Raw genomic sequence first — 12,552 nt, 5'->3', positions numbered from 1 at the left:
ACCCCTGTGACACCCACGAGAATGAGCAGCACCTCTCCCACAACCAATGCTGAAAGGGGGGGGGGCACACCCCCAGGACTGGGGGGAAGCATAGAGCCCCAAAACAGCCGTAAGCGCTTACATAAAAGCGGGTCACAGGGGAGTACACCAACCGGCTCCGTGAGGCTTCAAACAAAGTGCGCAGAGGTGATGGTCATTCACGCGGCATCGTTCAGAATGTAACAGGGCTCCCATCATTCCCCTGGCAGCAGCATTGTGAGGTAGATCCCTCTCCCCCCCGTCCCACCCCCCTTCCCCTAAATAACAACTGCCCCTCATTAAAATCCTGTATCTAGTGCAGAACTCAAAAAGGATATCATATGTAACCACGGGTATCATATAGAGCACGGGTCCGAAGCAGGAGCAGAGGCAACTCCCTCCGGTCAAACAGACCCCAAAAGGCTGCAAAAATCTTTCAGATGAAGCCGGGTCGCGGCCTGGGCTTGTAGTGCAGTACAAACTGGAAGGAGCCGGCCTTCCCAAGAGCTTTCACCAAACCGGAACGAGAGGAGCTGAAGACAGGAAGTGAACCGGGCACCCGGAAGGAGATAGACACCCCTGCCGTGAGAGCAAGACCATTCTTCTGCAGTAGGCAATATATTGCGGGGAGATAGCTCCAGGATGCAATAGGCGCAGAGATCCATAGCAAGAGCAGTAGGCTTGTTAGAGCAAGGAGAATCCGCAAACCAATGGGGCGTATACCGGGTGTCTATCTTGAACAAGTCTCCTGACCTGTATGCTAATAAATATCACCCCAAAACCTGGGGAGGTGGCATATCAACATGGGTGACTAAAGCCTGCGGGAGCGACTGTAACGAGGCAACAGTAACCGTTGGGGCAAACCAGTAGAGCCCTACTCAAAGCAAAAGTAGCTGGCCAATCACAAATCAACAGGAAAACTTGAAAAACGGAGGCTGAAAGCCTGCTGGTGTAGCGGATCATCGGTTCTCGTGCCGAGGCTTCCTGTGCGCCGGGGAGGCCATGGGACTGGAAGTGTCCATAGAGGCCCCTGCAGGGCATCGTGGAGGTGTCGAAGGGACCATCCGGCGCCGTCGCTGAGCAGGGTTAGGCCCGCCCGTTGCACCATTTTCAGCTCTCAGATCTGGGGCACGTGGCAACCTCATAGATCCGGTCCAATCGGGTAAGGCAATCGGAGGAATATCCAAAGCAGAGCAAAAAGATGGCAGTTCTTCAGGAACACGTAGGTTGAAATTATGGCCATTCACTTGAGCAGAAAGGCAGAACGGAAACCGCCATCTATAGGGGATGTTGTGCGTGCGGAGAGTATCCAATAGGGGGCGCAGCGCCCGCCTTTGTTGCAGGGTCAGATTGGATAGGTCCTGATATAGCTGTATCTCCGCCCCCTCATAAGCAAGATGTCTTCTCCCCCTGGCGCATTTGAGGATATCCTCTTTAAGCGGGTAACTTTCAAGACAGCAAATTATGTCCCTGGGGGGGTCTGTGTCTCCCCCCCTAGGACGGGTCGCCCGGTGTACACGTTCAATAGCAATCATGGTTGAAGGTGGGCGACCTAGGAGGTCATTAAAGATCGCTATTACCGCTTTAGGGACATCACAAGGTTCCACTGATTCAAGAAGGCCCCGTACCCTAATGTTGCGTCTGCGTCCACGATTGTCTAAGTCCTCAATGTGTCTATAAAAATCTCGAATGGTCGACACGTGCAGCGCTGATTGTTGTTGTAAATCAGAAATTGCCGCCTGATTCTGCCTAGTATCCAGCTCCACCCGCTCCACCCGCTCCACCCTTGTGCCCATAGAGCGGATGTCATCCCTTAATTCAGTTAGGGCAGAGGTTAATGTAGTGGTTAAGGTGGACTTTATATCAGCTGCCACAGCCTGGAGGTCCCTTAATGATAGGGAATGTGTAGCAGAGGATGAATCCAGCTGTGGCACTGTGTCCAGCACAGCATATTCGGCTGTGCTTGCAGAGCCTGTGTCAGAGACTGCAGAGGGAGGGGGAGAGGGGGATGAAGCTGGAGGAGGAGAGGGCTGCGGCCCGTCTTTCAGCTAGGAGCGGAAGAGCTCCTTTATATGCCTCCCCTGTGTGTGCTGACCCCGCGGGGACCGCGATCTGGCCCCAGAGGGTGCCCTGTCGGTCTTCCCCATAGCAGAGGGGAGATGTCTCACCCGTCAGTGCAGAGCGGCAGCAAGGCAGGAACCGGCCGGCGGGAGCTCCGTGACTATGCGGCCATCCTCACTCGCGGCTCGGCCACGCCCCCCTTAAATTGTTTTTTAAATGATCTTCTTTATCTTTCTTATTGATAAGGATGTTGATTGCCAAATTAGAAAAATAAATAACATCTCAGAGTTGAAATATTGCCAATAAAGGTCTATTTTAAATAGTGATTTTCTTCTCTATATTCCTTTAAATAATTTTTTATCTTAATAAGGACTTCAATTCCCAAATCAGAAAAAGAAATAACATCATGGAGTTGAAATATTGTCACTAAAGGTCTAAAAACAAAACATTTAAAAAAATGTAAATTGTTTGTGAAATTCTCTTTATCTTTCTTTAATTTTTTTATTATTGATAAGGATGGTACTTGACAAATCAGAAAAATAATTAACATTTCAGAGTTGAAATATTTCCTGAAAACTAAATTATTTAAAAGTGTGATTTGTTCTTAAAATGATCTTCTCTATATTTCTTGAAATTATTTTTTATCTTAATAAGGATTTCAATTGCCAAATCAGAAAAGGAAATCGCATCATGAAGTTGAAATATTGTCACAAAGTCTCTAAAAACTAAACTATTTTAAAAATGTAAATTGTTTCTAAAATTCACTTTCTTTGAATTTTTATTATTATTGATAAGAATGGTAAATGACAGATCAGAAAAATAAATAATATCTCAGAATCTTAATAAGGATTTTAATTGCCAAATCAGAAAAAGAAATAACATCATGGAGTTTGAATATTGTCACTAAAGGCCTAAAAACTAAAATATTTTAAAAATGTAAATTGTTTTTAATATTCACTTTATCTCTCTTTGAGTTTTTATTATTATTGATAAGAATGGTAAATGACAGATCAGAAGAATAAATAGCATCTCAGAGTTTAAATATTGCCACTAAAGTCCTGAAAACTAAAATATTTCCAATCGTGTTCTTTTTTTTAGAAACAATTGAGTACTGTCCATGATACTTGTTCTATTTGCACTACCATACAATTTTCAGGACAAGCTGTCCCCTTCTTCAAGGTCCAAGCAGTACTACATCTCAAAGTTTTAGCAGAATGTTAAAAGAAACAATCTCTGAGAGGAAACAAATAAATAAAAAATAAACAAAAATAAACAAAAACATTTACACATCAATGGTTATTAAACTAGGATTAGACTAGAGATAAGACAGTAAAAGCAAAGACTGACATCAAGCAAGATGGAAGATACTGTTTTTTTTCTTAAAATTCTTTTTTTCATTCTTTCAATGTTTATTATCTTAATATGGATAATCATTGACCATACATAAAATTTTAAGTCTCAGAACTGAAATGTTGCCACTAAAGACCTGGAAACCAAAATATTTAAAATGTGATTTGCTCTTAAAATTTTCATCTCTATATTTCTTTAAATTTGTTTCATCGTATTAAGGATACTAATTGAAAATCATATAAAGAAATAACATCACTGAATATTGTCACTAAAGGTCTATAAACTAAAATATTGTAAAATTGTAAATTGATATTAAAATTCTCTTCGTTATCTTTCTTCGAATTTTTATTATTATTTTTAAGGTTGGTAATTTACAAATCAGAAAAAGAAATGACATCTCAGAGTTGAAATATTGTCACTAAAGGTCTGAAAACTAAAATATTTCCAATTGGGGTTTGTTCCTAAAATTCTCTTCTTCTTTCTTTCTTTGAATTTTTTTATCTTAATATGGATATTAATTGACAAGTCATAAAAAAAAACATTTTTCAAATATTGCCAATAATGGCCTGAAAACCAAAATCTTTAAATCTATTATTTGTCTTTAAAATTCTCTTCTCTCTATATATATTTTTTTTATCTTAATAAGGATTTTGATTGGCAAATCAGAAAAAGAAATAACATCATGAGGTTGAAATATTGTCACTAAAGGCCTAAAAACTAAAATATTGTAAAATTGTAAATTGATATTCAAATTCTCTTCATTATCTTTCTTTGAATTTTTATTATTATTGTTAAGGTTGGTAATTTACAAATCAGAAAAAGAAATGACATCTCAGAGTTGAAATATTGTCACTAAAGGTCTGAAAACTAAAATATTTTAAAAATGTAAATTGTTTCTAAAATTCACTTTATCTCTCTTTGAGTTTTTATTATTATTGATAAGAATAAAAAACTGATTGTTTTAAAAATGTAAAGTGTTCTTAAAATGTTCTTCTTTATCTTTTATATGAATTTGTATTATTATTGATAGAGTTGGTACGTTACAAATCAGAAAAAGAAATGACATCTCAGAGTTGAAATACTGTCACTAAAGGCCTAATAACGAAAATATTTTACAATCATATTGTGAAGTGAAAAAATGCTGCGCTACATGAAACAATGGCACAATCCTCATATAAGAAAAAACAAAAAAGTGAAAAAAAAATAGATATATAGAAGATAAAATAATTGAAAAATTATTAATATTGAAATAAAAATATATTAAAAAAAAAAAAAAATATATATATATATACATATATATACATTAACAATATATATACATATATGAACATACATCCTCCATCATATATCTGCTCACCTCACGCAGTGTGACCTCACATTATGCAATGTTACAATCTAACTGCACTTTTGGACCCATATGTACTCAGAAGATCAGCTTGCTGAATGAAGACTCCAAAGTGAGCTCCATCCTGATAAACATCTTGGTATCGGCTGTATTCCTCTTAAAAAATAACTCACTTTAGAGCTTTATCCTTTTAAACTTTAATTCATCAATTAAAACATATGAAATACGTTCCGGAGGTGTACTTTGCACCATGTATGATGAACATCCGGTGATGTACTGATTAGACACTAGATGGCAGTATCATCTCAGCAGCAGAGTCCTGCACATGCTCAAAGCAGACACCACCCTTAATGCAAGGCAAAGCACGGGGCCACTTAATGAATGCTATTGCCTGCTGTAATGTCATATCAAGAGCCGTTAGTAGAGTACTACAAGCCGCTATCCCGATGAATGGCAACGTCATGACGTCATCCGCACACTCCTCCCCTGAGCATGTAATCTTAATAAGGATTGTAATTGACAAATCAGAAAAAGAAATAACACCATGGAGTTGAAATGTTGCCACTAAAGGCCTAATAACTAAAATATTTAAAAAGGTAAATTGTTCCTAAAATTCTTTTCTTTATCTTTCTTTGAATTTGTATTATTATTGATAAGGTTGGTAAGTTACAAATCAGAAAAATAAATGACATCTCAGAGTTGAAATATTGTCACTAAAGGTCTAAAAACTGAAATATGTCCAATGTAAACTAAAATATTTCCAGTTGTGGTTTGTTCTTAAAATTCTCTTCTTTCTCTCTATATTTTTTTTTCTTAATAAGGATTTTAATTGACAAATCAGAAAAAGAAATAACATCATGGAGTTGAAATATTGCCACTAAAGGTCTAATAACTAAAATATTTAAAAATGTAAATTGTTTCTAAAATTCACTTTATCTCTCTTAGAGTTTGTATTATTATTGATAGAGTTAGTAAGTTACATATCAGAAAAAGAAATAACATCTCAGAGTTGAAATATTGTCACTAAAGGCCTGAAAAGTGAAATATTTCCATTTGTGGTGTGTAGCTAAACTTATTTTCTTTTTCTTTTTTTGAATTTTTTTATCTGGATATTAATTGATAAATTGATTTATATAGCGCTAAAAGGTTTGCTCAGCGCTGTACATCATTTTCTGTCTCCCACTATAATGTACAGCACTGAGCAAACCTTTAAGCACTATATAAATACTGTATAATAATAATAATAATAATAAATCATAGAAAAAATCTCAGTTTTCAAATATTGCCAATAAAGGCCTGAAAACCAAAATATTTAAACTTGTGATTTGTTCTCTCTATATATTAATATAAATTCTCAGTCCTATGACATTGATCTTACATAGTTACATAGTCTGGCTGAAAAAAGACAAAAGTCCATCCAGTTCAACCATTAAAAAAAAAGTTATAATCCTACATCCACAGTTGATCCAGAGGAAGGCAAAAAAACCCAGCAAAGCACGATCCAATTTGCTCCTGCAGGGGAAAAATTCCTTCCTGATCCCCCGAGAGGCAATCGGATATTCCCTGGATCAACTTTCCCTATAAATGTTCTATCCAGTTATATTCTGTGTATCCAAGAAAGAATCCAGGCCTTCTATGACATCGATCTTCAATGCATCTACTTATTCTTCATACATACCCCTCCCCCAGTTAGACCTGTGTTGTTTCTGAGGGCAACTTGACCCTTACTTTTCCCCTCTTCATTTCACTCTGTTAAGTTATCTAGTGTAGAACCCTGTTATTGGCTTATCACTGGAAATTGTACCTCCCCTAATACTCAGTCATCCAACCCTCCTGTTAGTTTTCCCTCTACATTCCATGCAAGAAAGGTTACCACTATGGGATTATGGGAAAATACTCTGCCTATATTCCATGTTGTCTGCATGTGACTATGGTTTATCTAGACCAGTGCTTCTCAACCTTCCTAATGCCGCGACCCTTTACTACAGTTCCTCATGTTGTGGTGACCCCCAAACATAAAATTATTTACCCAGTAATTATAATTCATGAAGTGTCATTTTACCTCCAATACTGCTGCTTTCTACACAGTAGCTGCTTTCTACACAGTAGCTGCTCTTTACACTTTGGAAATATGTGTTTTCCCAATGGTCTTAGGCGACCCCTGTGAAAGGGTCATTCGACCCCCAAAGGGGTCCCAACCCACAGGTTGAGAACCACTTATCTAGACAGTATGATTGTACTTCTATACCTTTTGATTGTCATGCTATAATGTCAGTCGATTTTCACTTTTATTGTGTTCTATATGCTTGAAATTCCTGATAAACGTACAGTGTATACAATAAATATATATATATATATAATATATATATATATATATATATATATATATATATATATATATTCATATTGTGGTACCAAAACAAATCTAATTAGTTTTCATATCTTGTTTTTTTTTCTAGGAATCAACAAATACATGAATATTATGGTACTTTAGAGGTTAAATCACAAATTGATGAAATATTTGCTTTTATATGCAAACCTGTAGTAGTTGAGAGTGTTCACTTTGCAGTGAATTGATACACATTTGGGTTGATTTACTAAAGGCCAGAAGGCTGCTCCCTGTGCAAGGGAAGAAGGTGGACATTCACAAAGAATGCGCAATTGTGTTCATGTTCTTATCTTGTTTTTTTTTTCTAGGAATTAACAAATACATGAATATTATGGTACTTTAGAGATGAAATTATAAACTGATGAGCCAGAGATTTACTTTTATATTCAAACCTGTAGTAAAGAAAGTCAAATTCTAAAGAAAACCCCACATGTAGATGTTGGCATAAGAGCTAGAGTGTAGGCTTTCAAGACTAGGGCCCTCCTATTCCTGTTGTATTGAATTGTAATGGAACTGTACTGTCTCTCTTTGTTTTGTAAAGTTCTGGACAATCTGTTTGTAAAATTTCTAATCTGCTATATCCAGCGGCAGACTGACCATTCAGGTACTTAGGCACTGCCCGAGGGCCCTGGGTCAGTAGGGGGCCCCATGAGATACCCCTGGTATCTTTCATAGGCTTTTTTGGGTGTGGTTTTAGTGTGGGCGAGGACACAGGGGCCCCATGATCCCCTATTGCCCAGGGGCCCCATGAGTTGTCAGTCCGCCCCTGGTTATATCTATCTATGTATCTATCTATCCATTCAGTTGTATTTGACCCTTGGTGATTGCATATACCATCACTCGTAAGCGACTTTCCATGAATTCTCTTAGCAATTATTTTACAGGGTAGGTTGCCAGGTCTTTCCCCAACCCCCACCATGCAGGAGATCCCGCATGGCCAGGGATGAAACTAGGACAATTTAGACAGGAGCCAATTAACCTACCAGCATGTCTTTGGAATGTGGGAGGAAACCAGAGTACCCGGAGGAAACCCATGCAAACATAGGGAGAACATGCAAACTCAATGGAGGAGGTGCCATGGTTGGGAATCGAACTTATGACCCAATTACTGCAAGGCAGAAGTGCTAACCACTAAGCCACTGTGCCGCCCAACCTGCTATATAAATCTTGTATAATAATAATAATAATAATAATCATACTTCAACATGCTTTCTGGGGTAAACAAATAAAGGGTGACCGAGCCCATACATGCTGTATATTTTCTGGAGAGAATGCTGCTCCGTGCTCCATGTCGTGGTGACCAAGAGTGAAGACCTACTGTAGGTCGGGAGAATCAGCCCATCGGGGCTCTGATCCTTCAGCAGAGATCACATGACCAAATGCCTAGGATTTTGCCTATATGATCAGCATTGGCGTCATCAGCATTTTCTCCCAAAAATGGAAATGTTTCATCCATTCTACAAACAATTGTTCATTCATCCCATCAAGATCACTAGAAAAGCTGAATTCATTGTCATTGGTCAAGAAGCATTTTTATTATGAATTTGTGAAGGATCGTGAATATTTGTGTTATTTACCGTATGGAAATTTATAAAACCAGTTTTTATCTGCCAGAGCTTTCAGCCGCTCATACTCCCTTTCTTTGGCTTTAGATTTTATCTCCTCAGCTGCAGATTTGTATGTGAATTTCAGAAGGAATTTCTTGCGTCCCAAGAGTTCTTTCATTGGATCCCTTGCTTGGTCCAGTCGGAACCGTATATCTTTCAAAGCATTACAGATCACCTCTTGTATGTCAGCACTTCGCCCGCGAGTCTTCATGTGGTCTTCTGGGGTGTAATTCTCGATGGCCATCACCACTTCTGCCCCCGCACTTCTAAAGGCTTGTTCCAGATTATGACCACATTGGTTTAATTTATTAGTAAGCACTATATCCGCTCTCCCCGGATCCCGCATTCACTATATCCGCTCTCCCCGGACCCCGCATTCACTATATCCGCTCTCCCCGGATCCCGCATTCACTATATCCGCTCTCCCCGGACCCCGCATTCACTATATCCGCTCTCCCCGGATCCCGCATTCACTATATCCGCTCTCCCCGGATCCCGCATTCACTATATCCGCTCTCCCCAGACCCCGCATTCACTATATCCGCTCTCCCCGGACCCCGCATTCACTATATCCGCTCTCCCTGGACCCCGCATTCACTATATCCGCTCTCCCCGGACCCTGCATTCATTATATCTGGTCTCCCCGGACTCTGCATCCACTATATCTGCTCTCCCCGGACCCCGCATTCACTATATCCCCTCTCACCGGACCCCGCATTCACTATATTCGCTCTCCCCGGACCCGACATTCACTATATCTGGTCTCCCTGGACCCTGCATTCACTATATCCGCTCTCCCCGGACCCTGCATTCACTATATCCGCTCTCCCCGGACCCTGCATTCACTATATCCGCTCTCCCCGGACCCCGCATTCACTATATCCGCTCTCCCCGGATCCCGCATTCACTATATCCGGTCTCCCCGGACCCCGCATTCACTATATCCGCTCTCCCCGGACCCCGCATTCACTATATCCGCTCTCCCTGGACCCCGCATTCACTATATCCGCTCTCCCCGGACCCTGCATTCATTATATCTGGTCTCCCCAGACTCTGCATCCACTATATCTGCTCTCCCCGGACCCCGCATTCACTATATCCCCTCTCACCGGACCCCGCATTCACTATATTCGCTCTCCCCGGACCCGACATTCACTATATCTGGTCTCCCTGGACCCTGCATTCACTATATCCGCTCTCCCCGGACCCTGCATTCACTATATCCGCTCTCCCCGGACCCTGCATTTACTATATCCACTCTCCCCAGACGCTGCATTCCCTATATCCGCTCTCCCCGGACCCCGCATTCACTATATCTGCTCTCCCAGGACCCCGCATTCACTATATTCGCTCTCCCCGGACCCCGCATTCACTATATCCGCTCTCCCTGGACCCCGCATTCACTATATCCGCTCTCCCCGGGCCCCGCATTCACTATATCCACTCTCCCCGGACCCCGCATTCACTATATCTGGTCTCCCCGGACCCCGCATTCACTATATCTAGTCTCCCCGGACTCTGCATCCACTATATCCTCACTCCCCGGACCCCCGCATTCACTATATCCGCTCTCACTGGACCCCGCATTCATTATATCCACTCTCCCCGGACCCCGCATTCACTATATCCGCTCTCCCCGGACCCCGCATTCACTATATCCGCTCTCCCCGGACCCCGCATTCACTATATCCGCTCTCCCCGGACCCCGCATTCACTAAATCCGCTCTCCCCGGACACCGCATTCACTATATCCGCTCTTCCTGGACCCCGCATTCACTCTATCTGCTCTCCCCGGACCCTGCATTCACTATATCCGCTCTCCCCAGACCCTGCATTGACTATATCCGCTCTCCCCGGAACCCGCATTCACTATATCCGCTCTCCACGGACCCTGCATTCACTATATCCGCTCTCCCCGGACCCTGCATTCACTATATCCGCTCTCCCCGGACCCTGCATTCACTATATCCGCTTTCCACGGATCCCCGCATTCCCTATATCCGCTCTCCCCGGACCCCGCATTCACTATATCTGCTCTCCCAGGACCCCGCATTCACTATATTCGCTCTCCCCAGACCCCGCATTCACTATATCCGCTCTCCCCGGACCCCGCATTCACTATATCCGCTCTCCCTGGACCCTGCATTCATTATATCTGGTCTCCCCGGACTCTGCATCCACTATATCTGCTCTCCCCGGACCCCGCATTCACTATATCCCCTCTCACCGGACCCCGCATTCACTATATTCGCTCTCCCCGGACCCGACATTCACTATATCTGGTCTCCCTGGACCCTGCATTCACTATATCCGCTCTCCCCGGACCCTGCATTCACTATATCCGCTCTCCCCGGACCCTGCATTCACTATATCCGCTCTCCCCGGACCCCGCATTCACTATATCCGCTCTCCCCGGATCCCGCATTCACTATATCCGGTCTCCCCGGACCCCGCATTCACTATATCCGCTCTCCCCGGACCCCGCATTCACTATATCCGCTCTCCCTGGACCCCGCATTCACTATATCCGCTCTCCCCGGACCCTGCATTCATTATATCTGGTCTCCCCGGACTCTGCATCCACTATATCTGCTCTCCCCGGACCCCGCATTCACTATATCCCCTCTCACCGGACCCCGCATTCACTATATTCGCTCTCCCCGGACCCGACATTCACTATATCTGGTCTCCCTGGACCCTGCATTCACTATATCCGCTCTCCCCGAACCCTGCATTCACTATATCCGCTCTCCCCGGACCCTGCATTCCCTATATCCGCTCTCCCCGGACCCTGCATTCCCTATATCCGCTCTCCCCGGACCCCGCATTCACTATATCCACTCTCCCCAGACCCTGCATTCCCTATATCCGCTCTCCCCGGACCCCGCATTCACTATATCTGCTCTCCCAGGACCCCGCATTCACTATATTCGCTCTCCCCGGACCCCGCATTCACTATATCCGCTCTCCCTGGACCCCGCATTCACTATATCCGCTCTCCCCGGGCCCCGCATTCACTATATCCACTCTCCCCGGACCCCGCATTCACTATATCTGGTCTCCCCGGACCCCGCATTCACTATATCTAGTCTCCCCGGACTCTGCATCCACTATATCCTCACTCCCCGGACCCCCGCATTCACTATATCCGCTCTCACTGGACCCCGCATTCATTATATCCACTCTCCCCGGACCCCGCATTCACTATATCCTCTCTCCCCGGACCCCGCATTCACTATATCCGCTCTCCCCGGACCCCGCATTCACTATATCCGCTCTCCCCGGACCCCGCATTCACTAAATCCGCTCTCCCCGGACACCGCATTCACTATATCCGCTCTTCCTGGACCCCGCATTCACTCTATCTGCTCTCCCCGGACCCTGCATTCACTATATCCGCTCTCCCCGGACCCTGCATTGACTATATCCGCTCTCCCCGGAACCCGCATTCACTATATCCGCTCTCCACGGACCCTGCATTCACTATATCCGCTCTCCCCGGACCCTGCATTCACTATATCCGCTCTCCCCGGACCCTGCATTCACTATATCCGCTTTCCACGGATCCCCGCATTCCCTATATCCGCTCTCCCCGGACCCCGCATTCACTATATCTGCTCTCCCAGGACCCCGCATTCACTATATTCGCTCTCCCCGGACCCCGCAATCACTATATCCGCCCTCCCTGGACCCCGCATTCACTATATCCGCTCTCCCCGGACCCCGCATTCACTATATCCACTCTCCCCGAACCCCGCATTCACTATATCTGGTCTCCCCGG

The sequence above is a fragment of the Staurois parvus genome, unplaced genomic scaffold (genome assembly GCF_062004578.1).
Source record: "Staurois parvus isolate SC_StPar_1 unplaced genomic scaffold, SC_StPar_1.0 ptg000034l, whole genome shotgun sequence".
NCBI lineage: Eukaryota > Metazoa > Chordata > Amphibia > Anura > Ranidae > Staurois > Staurois parvus.
Note: the sequence above shows the minus strand (reverse complement) of the source record.